Source organism: Pelecanus crispus, chromosome W (genome assembly GCF_030463565.1).
Source record: "Pelecanus crispus isolate bPelCri1 chromosome W, bPelCri1.pri, whole genome shotgun sequence".
Classification (NCBI taxonomy): Eukaryota; Metazoa; Chordata; class Aves; order Pelecaniformes; family Pelecanidae; genus Pelecanus; species Pelecanus crispus.
In genome coordinates, this window is record NC_134675.1 from 11,298,464 (window position 1) to 11,313,646 (window position 15,183).

The 15,183-nt window shown below is 47.6% G+C and overlaps 2 pseudogenes; both read right to left on the reverse strand.

Annotated features, from left to right (window-relative positions):
- Positions 1 to 1,323, reverse strand: LOC142596422 (ribonuclease P protein subunit p25-like protein; annotated as a pseudogene).
- A 487-nt stretch (positions 1,324 to 1,810) lies between these two features.
- LOC142596423 (transmembrane protein 271-like) lies at positions 1,811 to 14,745 on the reverse strand (annotated as a pseudogene).
- Positions 14,746 to 15,183: the final 438 nt, after the last annotated feature.

The window sequence follows — 15,183 nt, forward strand, 5'->3', positions numbered from 1 at the left end:
TCAGGACTTCACACAGGACTCCCCAGGCCCTGTTCCAGTGGACCAAGGGTGCTTTCCCATGTTGCCAGCTTCCCTGCTTCCACCCTGCCTTGGGACTCCGCTTTGAGTGTCTTGATCCAGAAGGCATCAAAAGAGCCCGGAGCCTGGTATCCCAGCTCCTGAGGATCGAGGGCTTCTGCTGAATAGGACACATATAGCAGGAATGTTTCTCTTCACTGTTAAGGCATCGAGGCCTGCCTCAGTCACAGTGGGTTCCCAGATCTCTTTGATCTGTTTAAAGAGCACTTTGGTGATCTGGTACAGCTCTTTGAGTCTTCATTTCATGATTTCCACACACATAATGATCTTGCTGATGGCCTTGCCTGAGCCAGTTAAAAGGATCTGCCTCACTGAGTCCAGCTCCATCTTGCCAATGGCATAGCCCATCAGATTCCTGATTTTGTTCCCATCCTTCACTTTGATTTCAATAATATTGGGGGCAGGTCTTTTCTTCAATTTATTTCCTTTTTATCTGTGCACAGAAGGAGAATTTAAATAGGGTTTTCAAAAGATAGTTGGAAGATGTCTCCCAATATGTTCTACAGCTTTTCCTTTTACATTTCATCAGTTAAGATTGTTTTAGAATACATGTATTTTAATTAAAACATCAATATTCAAGCATACCAGATTGATGGTTTGATAACAGGTAAAATTAAATTCATTACAAAGTAAACTCTGTAGTTGTACAAAATAGGATTAAACTGTCCACTTGTGTAAAACAAAAATAAACCCTGCCTTGCATTTAAAATGAAGAACCTGTTTAAATAAGATATGAGTATGACATTTGGACTGCCTTTAAATTGACATAACCTATTATTTTAGTAAAGTAACTAACCATTAATTTTAAGTTGCTGTTAATTTGGTAAATATTTTCGCTGTAGACTTCTGAAAGGTTTTATAGTAAGAAGTTATCAAAAAAGCAGGCACATTAGTGTAAAAAACTGTTGCTGTTGATTTTTTTTCTTTTCCTCTTGAAAGTGTAGGTTTATTTTTAATGTGCATCTTACACAGCCAATGGAGGTGTTAACTCACTTCATTTTTAACAGAACTCAGTTCTTCAAGAAGTAGTGTAAATGTAAGTATCCTCAGAATAGCTCTATTAAATATTACAATAATTTCTCTGTTGTTTTAAAAATTGTCTCTGAGAGGTAAGGAAGTTGCCTTATATTTTTTCCTTATCATAAATGGGGCCATTTTGTACTGCTAAAGTTGAAGCCTGATGATTCACTTGAACTAAAATTGGCTAAGGAGAAATAACGATAGGAGGAACCAACCCTTAGGCATTTCTTGTTCAGTCTTTTAAAAACTCAGTCTTGATATTTCACAGACAGACAATAAAACCTCATCAGGCCCAAATGTATGAATGGGCTTGCTTAGTATCCCTGGCCATCTAAAGCACTTTATGCTCACAATGATTATCTACCAGGTGTGTCATGCAGTGCAGACTCTCAGTGCTAAAGGAGAGGGATGCACAAGGTGGTTATTTATGAACAGATTTCCCTGGATCAACCCCAGGAAGTGGCAGCACAGGGAGGAAAGGAGCTTCTCTCCCAGATATAGTGCTGAGATTGGAGAGGAGCCCAGCTCTGGCCTTCCCTGTCAGAGGGTGTCATAACCATGCCATCTATGTTACAAAAGCTGTCTCTGAGCTGTGTGGTAGGGGCATACAGTCCCAGTGGCTGCTTATCTGTGCAGGTAGTAAGGAGGGCTGGATGAAGAAGAGTGCCACACAGACAGGCTCCCCCCCATCTTTTTTTCTTGTTTCCATACCCTAGGTGCTGTTGGCACAAGGCTTCCTTGGGTAGATGACCTTGCAGACAGGGGGGCTATTTGCAGGGCAAGGGGTAGCAGTATGGATAAGATGTGTTGAGCTCAGGGTCCACGGGTGAATAGCCAGGCAGCTCGATGGAGGGATGGCCCCCACTGTGCACCTCCATGCCAGCCTTGTCCAACACATGGAAGATGCCCAGGTTGATGTAGGAGACCTCCTGGAAAGAGCAGTCCCTGGGAGAGAGCACAGACTCCTCCCTGGAGAAGACGGAGTCCTGGCTCTGATGCTGCACCTGATGGCTGCCACCCTGCCACTGATTGCCCTCTTGCTGCTGCTGCCATTGGTGCTGCCGTCTGAGCCTGTGCTGGGACGCCTTGTAGTTCTTGATGAGCAGCAGGTTAAACAGGCCCAGGAGTGTCCTGGTTTCAGCTGGGATAGAGTTATTTTTCTTCCTAGTAGCAGGCATAGTGCTGTGTTTTGGATTGAATATGAGAATAATGCTGATAACACACTGATGTTTTAGTTGTTGCTAAGTACTGCTTATGCTAGTCAAGGACTTTGCAGCTTCCCATGCTCTGCCAGGTGCACAAGAAACTGGGAGGGGGCACAGCCAGGATAGTTGATCCAAACTGACCAAAGGGCTATTCCATACCATATGACATCATGCTCAGTATATAAACTGGGGGGCAGTTGGCCGGGGAGCAGCGATCGCTGCTCGGGGACTGTCTGGGTATCGGTTGGTGGGTGGTGAGCAATTGCATTGTGCATCACTTGCTTTGTATATTCTTTTATAATCATTATTATTATTATTTTCTCTTCCTCTGCTGTCCTATTAAACTGCCTTTATCTCAATCCACGGGTTTTACTTTTTTTTCTGATTCTCTCTCCCATCCCACTGGGGAGCAGGGAGGGTAAGTGAGCGGCTGTGTGGTGCTTAGTTGCCAACTGGGGTTAAACCACAACTAGGAGACACTCCAGTGTGTTGAAGATGGTGAAGAGTACCAAGCTATGCTCTAAGTCCCACAACTTCTGGCAGCGCAGTGCTCATATGACTGAAGAGGAACCCTCTGAGGATAAGCTACCCCACAAATGAACTAAGCTGCTGGCCTGCAGCAGGCAGTACTGCGAGTACTTCCTCTCCACGAGTGACATGGTGTCACCATCAATGACAGCACCAGCAAAGGCACTCAGCATGCCCATCATGAACACAGGCACCCCCAGAAGCAGTAAGTTCTGCCGGCCCCTGGGGAGTGCCTTCTGCTCCACCTTCCACCCTGTGCCCTGTCCTGCTGACTGCTGGGCGTGAGGCTGCCTGTCGACCCCACTCCCACTGCCTGCTTTGGCTGGCTGGTGGCAGCAGAGCAGTGCTGAGCTCAAGAGCAACAGGCCAGGTGTGAGCAGCAGCCCCGAGTAGAAGGCGCCAGCAGTTGTGCCCAGGCAGGACGGCTTGTCCTTGAGCTCTGAACCCAGCAAGAAGCACTTCAGGCCCATGGCAGTGGCGCTGAGTGTGCAGGCAAGCAGGAGGCTGCTGGACAGCATGGCGCAGGCTCCCCGCACACTCCACTTAATCCTCACGCTGCCGCAGCCGTTGCCACTTCCCCCGGCTGCCTGCTGCTTGCCTCTCTGGCGCTTCCTCCCTCCTCATCCTCTTGCGTCCTCCTTGGCGGCAGCTGCCATGTGATACAGGGACCTGGTGGAGAAGGGACAGAGAGTTCTCCAAAGGCAGCAGCCTAGTAGCTGGCATAGTGCTGTGGTTTGGATTTAGAATGAGAAGAATGCTGATAACACACTGATGTTTTAGTTGTTGCTAAGTACTGCTTATGCTAGTCAAGGACTTTTCAGCTTCCCATGCTCTGCCAGGTGCACAAGAAACTGGGAGGGGGCACAGCCAGAATAGTTGATCCAAACTGACCAAAGGGCTATTCCACACCATGTGACGTCATGCTCAGTATATAAACTGGGGGGAGTTGGCCAGGGAGCAGCGATCGCTGCTTGGGAACTGTCTGGGTATTGGTTGGTGGGTGGTGAGTAATTGCATTGTGCATCACTTGCTTTGTATATTATTATTTTCCTTTCCTTTTCTGTCCTATTAAACTGTCTTTATCTCAACCCACAAATTTTACTTTTTTTTTCTGATTCTCTCCCCCATCCCACTGGGGAGGGGGAGAGTGAGTGAGTGGCTGTGTGGTTTAGCTGCCTGCTGGGTTTAAACCACAGCATGTGTATTTTAGTTCTCTTTTTTTTTTTTTTAACCTGTTCTTGCACTATGTCAGGTTTTTTGGTGCATGCTTCTGTCATCTATAGCACACAGTCTAGCCAGTGGCAGAGCACTCACAGCAGCAGGAGAGACTGTGTTTTTAGACCCAGAGGAAGATGGGCAGATGACTCTTTGTTTTAATATGACAAATATGGAAGTTTAATACTCTTAATCATGTGACAGTGTTATCTTGGAGCTGTCTGGGTGGAGGCACTCACATGTAGGGCAGTCCATGGGAGTGCCACCACGGGTGTTGCATTCACCATACATGTAGAGGCTGTTCAAGGCACAGGCTCCCTATGCTGGGGTGCTCTGCCTGGCATAGCCTTCAGCTGCCAGAGAGGGAACAGTCTCCAGCATGGAAAAGGTGCCTTGGCATCTTCCTTGTTGGGAGAGCTGCTTTCTTTGCTCTGGGCTTTGTCACTGAAGTTTGTCCAGCCCTTTCTTGCTGGACTGATGCTACCTCATGGGCGGTCATGCTCTGAAGATTGGCTTTCTCCAAAGAAACCCTTATGCCATCAACCTCCCTTCCCTTGCACATTGCATGTTGTGGGTTGCCAGATGCCCCCCTCCTGGGAGGGGAATACATCTGCCACGATGCACTGCAGGGAGCAATATTTGTGAGGCTTAGCGGGATGGAGGCTGCAAAGAGCATCAGTCCAAACCTGGGCACCCAGTGATCCAACAGCTCCCTGCCTTTGCTGCTCACTTGGTTTGACCAGGAGCACTGGGTGTCCCTCCTTAAGGAAGGATAGAAATCTAAGAGGAGGGCTTGGAAGAGGAGAACTGGAGGACAGAAACCATGACTGTGCCAGGAGCTAAGTGTCTGGTGAGGACTGTATGGAAAGGGAAGTCTGCAGGGAGGCTCTTCCTTGACTGTCCCTTCTCTCTCCAGGAAGCTACAGCATCCAGCTCCCTCAATTTCCCCTTCTGCTGTGTGTTAAGTGATGTTAGTGATACAGAATGTAAGATCTATACTTTTGCATCAAAAGTTCGGCCTGTGACTTTAACTCTCAGTGGAGAGAAACTGCAGACTTGTTTAGAGATTCTTTGAAACAGTATCTCTGTATTGTAAGATTAACAAACCTTGAACAAGTTCTTTAAATCACAGCCTGAAACCAGCAGACACCAAGGTCAGAAGAACTAGGAGCATCATCACCCAAGATAAATGTAGAGAAACCAGTTAAAACTAGCGCATATTGTAACAAGCTGTGACAAGCTGCTCAGTGAGCCAACTCAAGTCTATACATGGGAGAAGGATCTGGAGTTCATAGAAAGGACACTGAAAGACCCCTCTACAAATACCACTAGGGACCCCCAAGGACCACCAACCCAAATCACCGAGCATGCGCACCTGGGGAGAGAATATGTAAATAAGTTCCAGGGATTCATTATCCTAAGACCACCTTTTCCAAGAAATATGATGAATATGTATATTTCTGTCCTACATAAATTGTATGTCTTTGGTTGTGCGGTATGCACGTTAGGTGGAAGCATCCCCCGTGCATCTGGCACTGTAAATAAAGAATGCCTGCTTTCTAAAGCTCCAAAATTAGTCTTAGAGAGTTTCCGTAAGCCGTAATTTTCAGTATCATTAGGAGCACAGCCAGCTCCTCCAGCCACTCTGTCCCAGGACCTCTCCTACCCATCCGCTGGAGCCCAGCCTGGGGACCTGGGGCCTCTGCCCAGTCTGAGGGACACAGCTGCTACTTTCCCATTCACAGGTTCAACCAATAATGAAGCTGAGCACATATCTCAGAGACACACACACAGACACAGATGCAGACAGGACACTGACACAGCCAGTCACACAGACTGCCACCGACAAGGTGCTGCCTTCAACAGAGCCTACATATAGGACTCACATAAAACATAAACAGGAAAGTCCCCTTCCTCCTCTTCGACTAGTGGAGATAGAAGTTCACTAGTGAAGGCGCACGCACAACACTCTCTAGGTTCACAAGCACACACACATTCACGGATCCCTCAAGTACCAGCACAGCCCCTTTGTCTACCTGGCACCCCTGCCCAGATCCCAGGCCCTCTTACCTGCTTCATGGGTCCTCTACTCTCTGGCTAGTCCAACTTGATGCTCTCTAGCAAAAACACATGTACTCACACACTCGTCCCTCATGCACTCCACATTCGCAAGTCCCCCTGGGTGTACCAGCATGGAAACTCCACCTGCCCACACTCTGGCCCAGACCTGAGGCCCCCCTACTTGCCAGCTAGTCCAGTTTAAATTTTGATAGTGAATATACATGCACACCCCATGCATACCAGGATTGGGGAAGATACAGATACTTGGCCCCCTCCCCAGCAGCTGGCACCAGGCACATGGGCTGTGACCTGTGGTCCTGCTCCAGCCGCTGGCACTGAGCACCTCACTAACCTCACTCACCCCAGTCCCCCTCAGTAGCTGGTTTTGGAGACACACACTTTTCCCGCCCCAGTGGCTAGAAGCTAAAGACCCCCACTTGCTCCAGTAGCTGATGCTGAGCTCCCACTCGCTCCAGTAGCTGACACCACAGGCCACGGGGCATCCACACCCTCGGTCTGACTCCAGTAGCTGGCACCAATTTTCACTCACACACACACACAGAGGTCTCACTAATAACTGGCACTTAGTTCTTGTGGCACACATACACACGGGATAGAGAATGAGATTACACAGAGAGATGGTTAAGAAAAGATTTAATGAGATAGGACAGACTGCAGTGATCAGGCACAGGGCTCAGCTAGGTAAGCGTACTGACCGACCCCATTTTAAATGTGGCTGGCCCCTTTTATACCCTCTTCTGTCTACCCCCCTCTTTGTTCCTCCCTGCTCCCCCTTCCCCCTGCACATCCCCCAATGGGTTTGTATAGCTCTATTCCTGCAACTGTCCCAGTCCGGGATCCCCCCTGGTTTACAACTTGATTGGTTGCAAAGTCCAAGCTGATATTCCTGGAAGTGGCACCTGTAGTAGTCTCTTGAGAGTCCATCAATTATTGTGACTGGCGAGGTTTGTTTCTTGTCATTGTCTCTATTGTTATGAAAATTTGCAACTGGCCCGCGCTGGCCAAGGAGAGAGCCTAGGATGCAAAGCATAGAATTACAAGGGTAAATATTTATTCATGCGCATGAGGTGTCCCAGCCAAATTGGGGCACCCCGAATGTGGTTTTACACAGGGTTCTTATACCCTTCAAGTGTTCAGGTACAACATGATTTGACTAATCACTAACACACACACTAGTGATTACTAGTCATAGGAAAACTTGGCAAGGCAACTATATTTCTGCAACATTATCATCCTTCAGCATTCTTGCTGCTTGTCTATTGATCCAGATGTCTCTGGAGATGGTCTTGCTATAGTTACTTATCTATGATGCCAGATGATGCTGGGAGTGATTATAAGACATGTTAGAGGGGCTAGGATGCTGGCTTGGTTGTCCAGGGGTATCCTTTGTCCTTCATGGATAGCTCTAAGCTTCCAAGAAGCAAAGTCCTTATTTCTAGGACCGGGCTGTTCTTTAGCTTGTTTTACTTAAGCACGAACAATACCAAAGTCTCCAGTAAAATTCCACTACCTCATTACATTGCAGTGTATAATGTGAACTAATATATATTAACAAATATTGTTACCGTCGTCACAGTATCCTTCTGGACAAGTTGTCCAACTGGGAGATGAGCAGGTACATGGTGTGCTGGGTAAAGAACTGGCTGAACAGCAGGGCTCAAAGGCTTGTAGTGAATGGGGCTACATCTGGCTGGTGACCAGTCACCAGTGGTGTTCCTCAGGGCTCAATTCTAGGGCTGGTTCCAATCAATATTTTTAGCAATGATCTGGATGCAGGAGTTGAATGTACCATTAGCAAGTTGCTGATGACACTAAACTTGGAGGTGCAGTGAGAGGCCTCGCAGAGGGATCTAGATAGATTGGAGCATTGGGCAATCATCAGTGGCATGAAATTTAACCTTCATACTGTTGTCCCAAAGATGGGTTCTTTACCCGGTGTGCAAGAACCAATTCACACAGTGAGTCGAGAGATTTGTTTTATTTCATTTCTGTGCAGGGATGGGTGCTAGGAGGTAATTCCACAAAGCTAGCTGTTGTGGTTTAGCCCCAGCCAGCAACTAAGCAACACGCAGCTGCTCGCTCACTCCCCCTGCCCCGATGGGATGGGGGAGAGAATCGGAGGAGTAAGAGTGAGAAACACTCCTGGGTTGAGATAAGAACAGTTTAAGAACTGAAATAAAGTAAAATGGTAATGATAATAATAACAATATAGTAATGATAATAATAATAATAACAATATACAAAGCAAGTGTCTCGAATGCAGGTTTGTGAATCCTGCTGATTATGTCAATTTACTATGAATGAGTGACTTTGCACAGTTTGATTTAGTAACAGTTAGAATTTACTTGTAGCAAATCGCAGAATTTGATTATAATATTTTTAATAGCACTCAATCATCAGTGATTAATAAAGTGATTAGACAGAATTGATCAAAACAGTGACTTAGTTACAGATTCGAAGATGGCAAGGTTCACTCTATTACTACATGGAAGTGCATAAAAGAGACTTAAATCACACTGAGTTAGAATGATTCATAAAGGCATTGCGTGTATATGGAATAAGGGGGACCCTCCCATTGAGTCACGAGATTTAGACTAGACCCCCTTGCTTTCTAAACTGCTTCTCAGAGAGGAGCCTAGGTGCGGCTAGGTCTAGTCTTAGTCTCAGACTTGGTCAAAGGTTTATATGGATAAGGATAATGTATATATATGTATATATGTATATCTAGTACATAGGAAAAGTGTATAAAGGTGTCGTGGTTTAGCCCCAGCCAGCAACTAAGCACCACGCAGCCGCTCGCTCACTCCCCCTACCCCGATGGGATGGGGGAGAGAATCGGAGGAGTAAGAGTGAGAAACACTCCTGGGTTGAGATAAGAACAGTTTAATAATTGAAATAAAGTAAAATAGTAATGCTAATAGTAACAGTATAATAATGATAATAATAATAATGATACACGAAGCAAGTGATGCACAATGCGATTGCTCACCACCCGCCGACCAATACCCAGACAGTTCCCGAGCAGCGATCGCTGCCCCCTGGCCAACCCCCCCAGTTTATATACTGAGCATGACGTCATGTGGTATGGAATAGCCCTTTGGTCAATTTGGATCAACTATTCTGGCTGTGCCCCCTCCCAGTTTCTTGTGCGCCTGGCAGAGCATGGGAAGCTGAAAAGTCCTTGACTAGCATAAGCAGTACTCAGCAACAACTAAAAACATCAGCGTGTTATCAACATTCTTCTCCTACTAAATCCAAAACACAGCACTATGCCTGCTGCTAGGAAGAAAATTAACTCTATTCCAGCCGAAACCAGGACAAAAGGAAATTGGGTTATATGAGAGAGAGAGAGAGAAATCATATGTAGGGGATACGGAAACCCTCCCGTTGAGTCACGACGTTCAGAATGGACCCCCTTGCTTTCTAAACTCCTTCTCAGAGAGGAGCCGAGGTGCGGCTGGGCCCACTCTTAGTCTCAGACTTGGTCAGCGGTTTATGAGCGTAATGCTATAAGAATAATACAGCAGTATGAAACTCCCTTTAAAATTAAATCATACATCTACAGACTACTTAAATTGATTCATGCATGCACACTCACAAATATGAATGCATATATGAAAATAGTATACCTGTTAAAAATTCCCCTCAAGTTTAGTGAAATACGTCTAATGCCTTGGCATTTCTCAATGGGTGAGAGTAGAGCCTTGAGGAGTGAAGAATATCAGCAGCCCAGGCTCCGTTGTCGAACTCCGGCAATGGAGTTCTGGTAGCAGCAGACTTTCGGAATCTGCTAGTTTTCGCTGACTCCGAGAGACATTTCGATCAGAGGGAGATGCTGGTGCGGCCTGCAGCAGTCCAGGAGAGCTCAAAGGGCCTCACTTAGGACTGTCGTTTATAGGATTGTGAAATGATTGACTTTAATCACCAGTAAATTTCCATCTGAGCCACAATTCGGGTTGGCTTGTTGCTGGAATTCCAGCAGCGATGATACCACTCTGTTTCAAGGCTGTCTGGGGTAGCTGTTTGTTCTTGTTCCCCTCATTAGCCATAATATGAATCTTGATAAGGACAGAGCCGCTCTCTGCTCCAGCCACGTAGGAGTTTCTGGTACAATTAAGGGGCGCTTAACTGACCAACTCGCTACACAAAAGCTGCGGCCTGGAATTCCTGAGATTGTAAAGCGGCCGAAGTGAAGGGGAAAAACAGAACAGAAAAACAGAGGAGGGGGGGGATGTACCACCACAGCAAGTGATACACAATGCAATTGCTCACCACCCACTGACCGATACCCAGACAGTTCCCGAGCAGCAATTGCTGCTCCCCGGCCAACCGCCCCCAGTTTATATACTGAGCATGACGTCATATGGTATGGAATAGCCCTTTGGTCAGTTTGGATCAACTGTTCTGGCTGTGCCCCCTCCCAGTTTCTTGTGCACCTGCCAGAGCATGGGAAGCTGAAAAAGTCCTTGACTAGCATAAGCAGTACTTAGCAACAACTAAAACATCAGTGTGTTATCAACATTCTTCTCCTACTAAATCCAAAACACAGCACTATGCCTGCTCCTAGGAAGAAAATTAACTCTATCCCAGCCGAAACCAGGACACTAGCACACCCCATTATCCTTGCTTCACATATTTATACAGTTAAACAAAGTCACTACGCCTACTGTTAACACCTACTTGTTAGTCATTGGTTATTTCTACTTTTGCTTCAATTTAAAGACAAAGCTCCCTTTAAAATCACTACACATGCTCAGTAGGTAGGGGTCTCCCTTTGGAGGTGGATAGCTCTTCCAACAGAGGTGTGGTTTTCATATTATAATTAGCTGGTTCACTTAGGGGACACCAATTAGTGGATCTCGCTGACTAGTGAAAGAGGAGTAAAGGGGAGTTTTGACACTCAAGGATATATGTTCGTTGTTTTAGAGATCTCTTGGCCTTCTGCTCCTCATTATAGATATCCTGGTGCCTATTATCTTTAGTACTTTCCTTCAACAATCAGTCATCAATACTATAAAGACTGATTAATATAATAGTTAGGGAAGGGAATTTTCATAACACCGGGCCATGAATATAGAGGGGCAACAAAGGGTCATCCCCCCAGTTCAGCTCCAATAACATGTGTATTGACATGCAGGAAATGCATGGTGTAATCTGCCACACTCTGCTCCCTCTGTTGTAGACTGAGCAGAGGGTTAGAAAACGAGGTTGAAGTACGAGTTCCCCAAAGAAATCCACCATCCTCGCAAGCAAGGAGTTAGAATCATCCCAAACCCCATCTCCTTGAGCATACAAGGACTGAGCCCACTGCAAGGCCTTGCCCCCCAAAGGGGACAAAATAAAGCTGACCTTTGCATGATCACTGGGAAAAGCACTATCCCAACCTTCCAAGAAAACTGCCATAAGAAACAGAAAAAGAGAGGGAGGGTTCCATATCCCCAGTAAATGGGGAGAGAGAGACCAAGCAGACATAGGGGAAAAACCACCATCATGCAAAAGAATAGTAGTAGGGGGAGATCAGGGAGGTGAAGCAGAGCCTGCCCTTTCTAGAGCCTCCACATGACAACAAAGCTATTCTACTGAGGCTTGAGTCTTTTCCCGTATCTCACCCAGTAACCATCTCAGTTCCTGTGAATACTGCGACTTGAGCTGTTGTATCTGTTCTGTACAACACTGCAGAGCTTTAACAGCATCCTCTGCAGACACACCTGTGGGGGCTTGGGGACCAGACGTCTTCACCTAGTATTCCCAGTGGGGAGGGACACTTTAAGCTAGTTGTAAGGACAGGCCCAGGATGAGAGACAAAACCTTAGGATTCGAAGGCTCTAGCAGGCAATAGCTCAAAGAGGCTGAGCTCTGCCTGCTAGCCAGTTTTATTAGCTCTCCTGATAACACAACAGCAGCCAAAGGCATAATATTTACAGAACATCTTCTCCTTTGAATGGATACCCATGTAAACCTGACAATGGGGTTGGCTGGGCACACTACCTGGTCCGGGTGAGACCCAACAGTGTCAGCCTTGCACTCCTGCTGGCTCCCTTCCTCCTGCAGCCAGGGATTGGGATCAGGCAAGGGAAAAACATCTGAGGAACTTGGAAGGAACAGGCTGGCCAGCCCCAAACTAGTGGGATTGCTCTGTTTACTCTTTCAATAAAGAAGCACTTTGTGGGACCTGAACAGGAGTGGGGCACTCAAAATATCTTTGTCTCTGTGGCCTCAAGGGGACAGTGGGTCTCTGTGCACAGACAGGGTGGGAGGGATGGCTGGCATAGGGGTGCCTTGCTGCCCACTCCTCATGGTGAGCATGAAAGGGAAAAGGGAAAACCAGAAACAAAATATGCAGAGACGCAGCCCTGACAAAAAAACCCCATGGTGTTATGAAAATTTCCTTTCCTATTATATCAATCAGTCTTTATAGTATGAAAGTGTATTAACTTTGTTAACATATATTAGTTTACATTACACACTGCAATGTAATGAGGTAGTGGAATTTTACTGGAGACTTTGGTATTGTTCATTCTTGAGTAAAAGAAACTGAAGGACACTAGCTCATCACAAGGACCAGGACAGCCTGGCTTTGCTTCTCAGAAGCTTAGAGCTGTCAATGAAGGATAAAGGATACCCCTGGACAACCAAAATAATGCCAGAATCCTAGCCCCTCTAACACATCTTTGAAACCCTCCCAGCGTCGTCTAGCATCATAGATAAGTAACTATAGCAAGACTGACTCCAGGGATATCTGGATCAATAGACAAGCAGCAAGAATTCTGCGAAAAAAAATATAGTTGCTTTGCAAAGTTTTCCTATGACTAGTAATCACTAGTGTGTGTGTTAGTGATTAGTCAAATCGTGTTATACCTGAACGTTTGAAGAGTACATGAACCCTGTGTAAAACCACATTCGGGGTGCCCCAATTTGGCTGGGACACCTCATGTGCATGAATAAGTATTTATCCTTGTAATTCTATACTTTGCATTCTAGTCTCTCTCCTCGGTTGGCACGGGCCAGTTGCGAATTTTCGTAACACTGGCCGGCGATGTCTGTAGAGAGGTAGCCCGGGGGTTGGCGCCGGCAGATTTGCAGGTTGCCATTAAACTTGCGTCTGAAGCAGCGCAGCTCCTGTGCTTGCCTAGTTCTGCTCTGGCTTCGGCCCCCTGCTCCCCCCGGCGGCCCTCTCTGCTTGGCGGGGCGGAGGGGCAGGCGCCATGCTGGCGGTGCCGGGGCTGGGGGCCGTGTGGCCCCTCCCCGAGTCCGCCCTACCGGCCCCGGCCCTGTTGCTCGCAGCGCAACGGTGGGGTAACCAATGCAAATCGGGGCAGGGTTTGCCCAGTCCCCTTCTCCCCCTGCTGAGGACTCTGAAGAGGAGACAGTTGGTTTGGCTACCTTCGGGGACAGTTGGGATTTTCCTCCCTTTTCTGAATCGCCCCTTTCAGCACCCGCTATTGTGGAGTCGGGGAAACGGCTGCAGCCAGCGCGAGGAGGCCGCCGCCGGCTTTAGATGTGGTGAGTTCTGGCGCCCCTTCCTTCTCCCCGCTCCTCACGGTGTTGGTCTCGCTTCTGCTCCCGGGTGCAGAGCGGTCGCTGCTGAGGCACTGGTAGACTCTGGCTCTTGTAGGAATTTGATTTCTGCAGAGTTTGCAAAAAAAGGCTTGTGTGCCAATACAGCTCCGATCTGTCCCTGGTCCTGGTTTTGCCATTGACAGGAAACCTGCCGCAGGGGGGGTGGGGGTGGTGGTGTCCCACTGAGTGGCAGACCCCGCTTCTGCAGCTCTCTGTCGCCCCAGGATGCTGGGATTTTATTTTTCTGTTTTCTTTATGCCCTTTTATCCAATCATCCAGGGCACGCCTTGGTTAGTCCGGCACGATCCAATAGTTCGTTGGGCACCGAGACGAATTTACCTTCCTGCCGTTGAGGCGGGGGCTACTGCTGCTCTCCTCCCGCCGCAGCCGGCGGGGTACTTCGAACTCTGAGGGCGCCGGTGACGGTTGCTGGCCAGGGTTCCGGGCAGGCGCTAGTGCCTGCCGGGTGTCCCATGCCGGCAGCGCCAACCCCCCCCCCCCCCCGAGCCATCTGCTGGCCTGTTGAGGGCGCTGCCGTCAGAATTTAGGGATTTTTGGACGTCTTTGAGCAAAAGCAAATAGAGACCTTACCCTCCGCCCCCCATCGGGTGTATGATTGTTCTATCGAGCTGTTACGAGATGCTCCTCTCCCCTCGGGTCGTATCTATCCTCTGTCACAGCCAGAGGTGGTGGCCTTGAAGGCTTATATTGAGGATGGTTTAGCCCAGGGTTTTATTCAATACTCCACTCCTTGGTGCCCCTGTATTTTTTGTAAAGGAGAAGGATGGTTGTTTGTATCACGATGAGTGGCTATATATATATATTCCTGTCAGCCCACTGCACACACAGGTCCTTCAGCAGTGTCATGATGTGCTGACAGCAAGACATGGTGGTCATCAGAAGACTTTGCATTAAGTTATGCAGAGCTTCTGGTGACCTACAGTGCATGTGGATGTTGTGAGCTATGTTCGGGCTTGTGATGTCTGTGCTTGGACCAAGAGACCGACACAGATACCACAGGGACTATTACAACTCTTACGAACTCCTGAGTGGCCATGGCAAATTATTTCAACAGATTTTATTGTGGACTTGCCTGTGTCTCAGGGGCGTACAGAGGTGCTTGTGGTGGTGGACTTGTTTACGAAGGCTGCTATTTTTGTTCCACTGAAGAAGCTGCCCACAGCCCCTCAGGCTATGCGTTTGTTTTTGAAGCATGTGTTTTGCTGCCATGGTCTGCCAGCATGGTGATGAATCGAGGGGCCCAGTTCACTGCCCAGTTCTGGAGGCAGCTTATGGGCCTGCTGGGGGTGCAACTTCATCTTTCCACCCCGTATCACCCACAGTATAATGGTCAGACAGAGTGGGTGAACCAGATCCTGCAGCAGTATCTCCGTTATATTAATTGCCATCAGGATAACTGGGTCTCTCTGTTACTGTTGGCAGAATTTGCCTATAACAGCAGTGTCCACTCTTCCACACAGTAGACCCTTTTTTA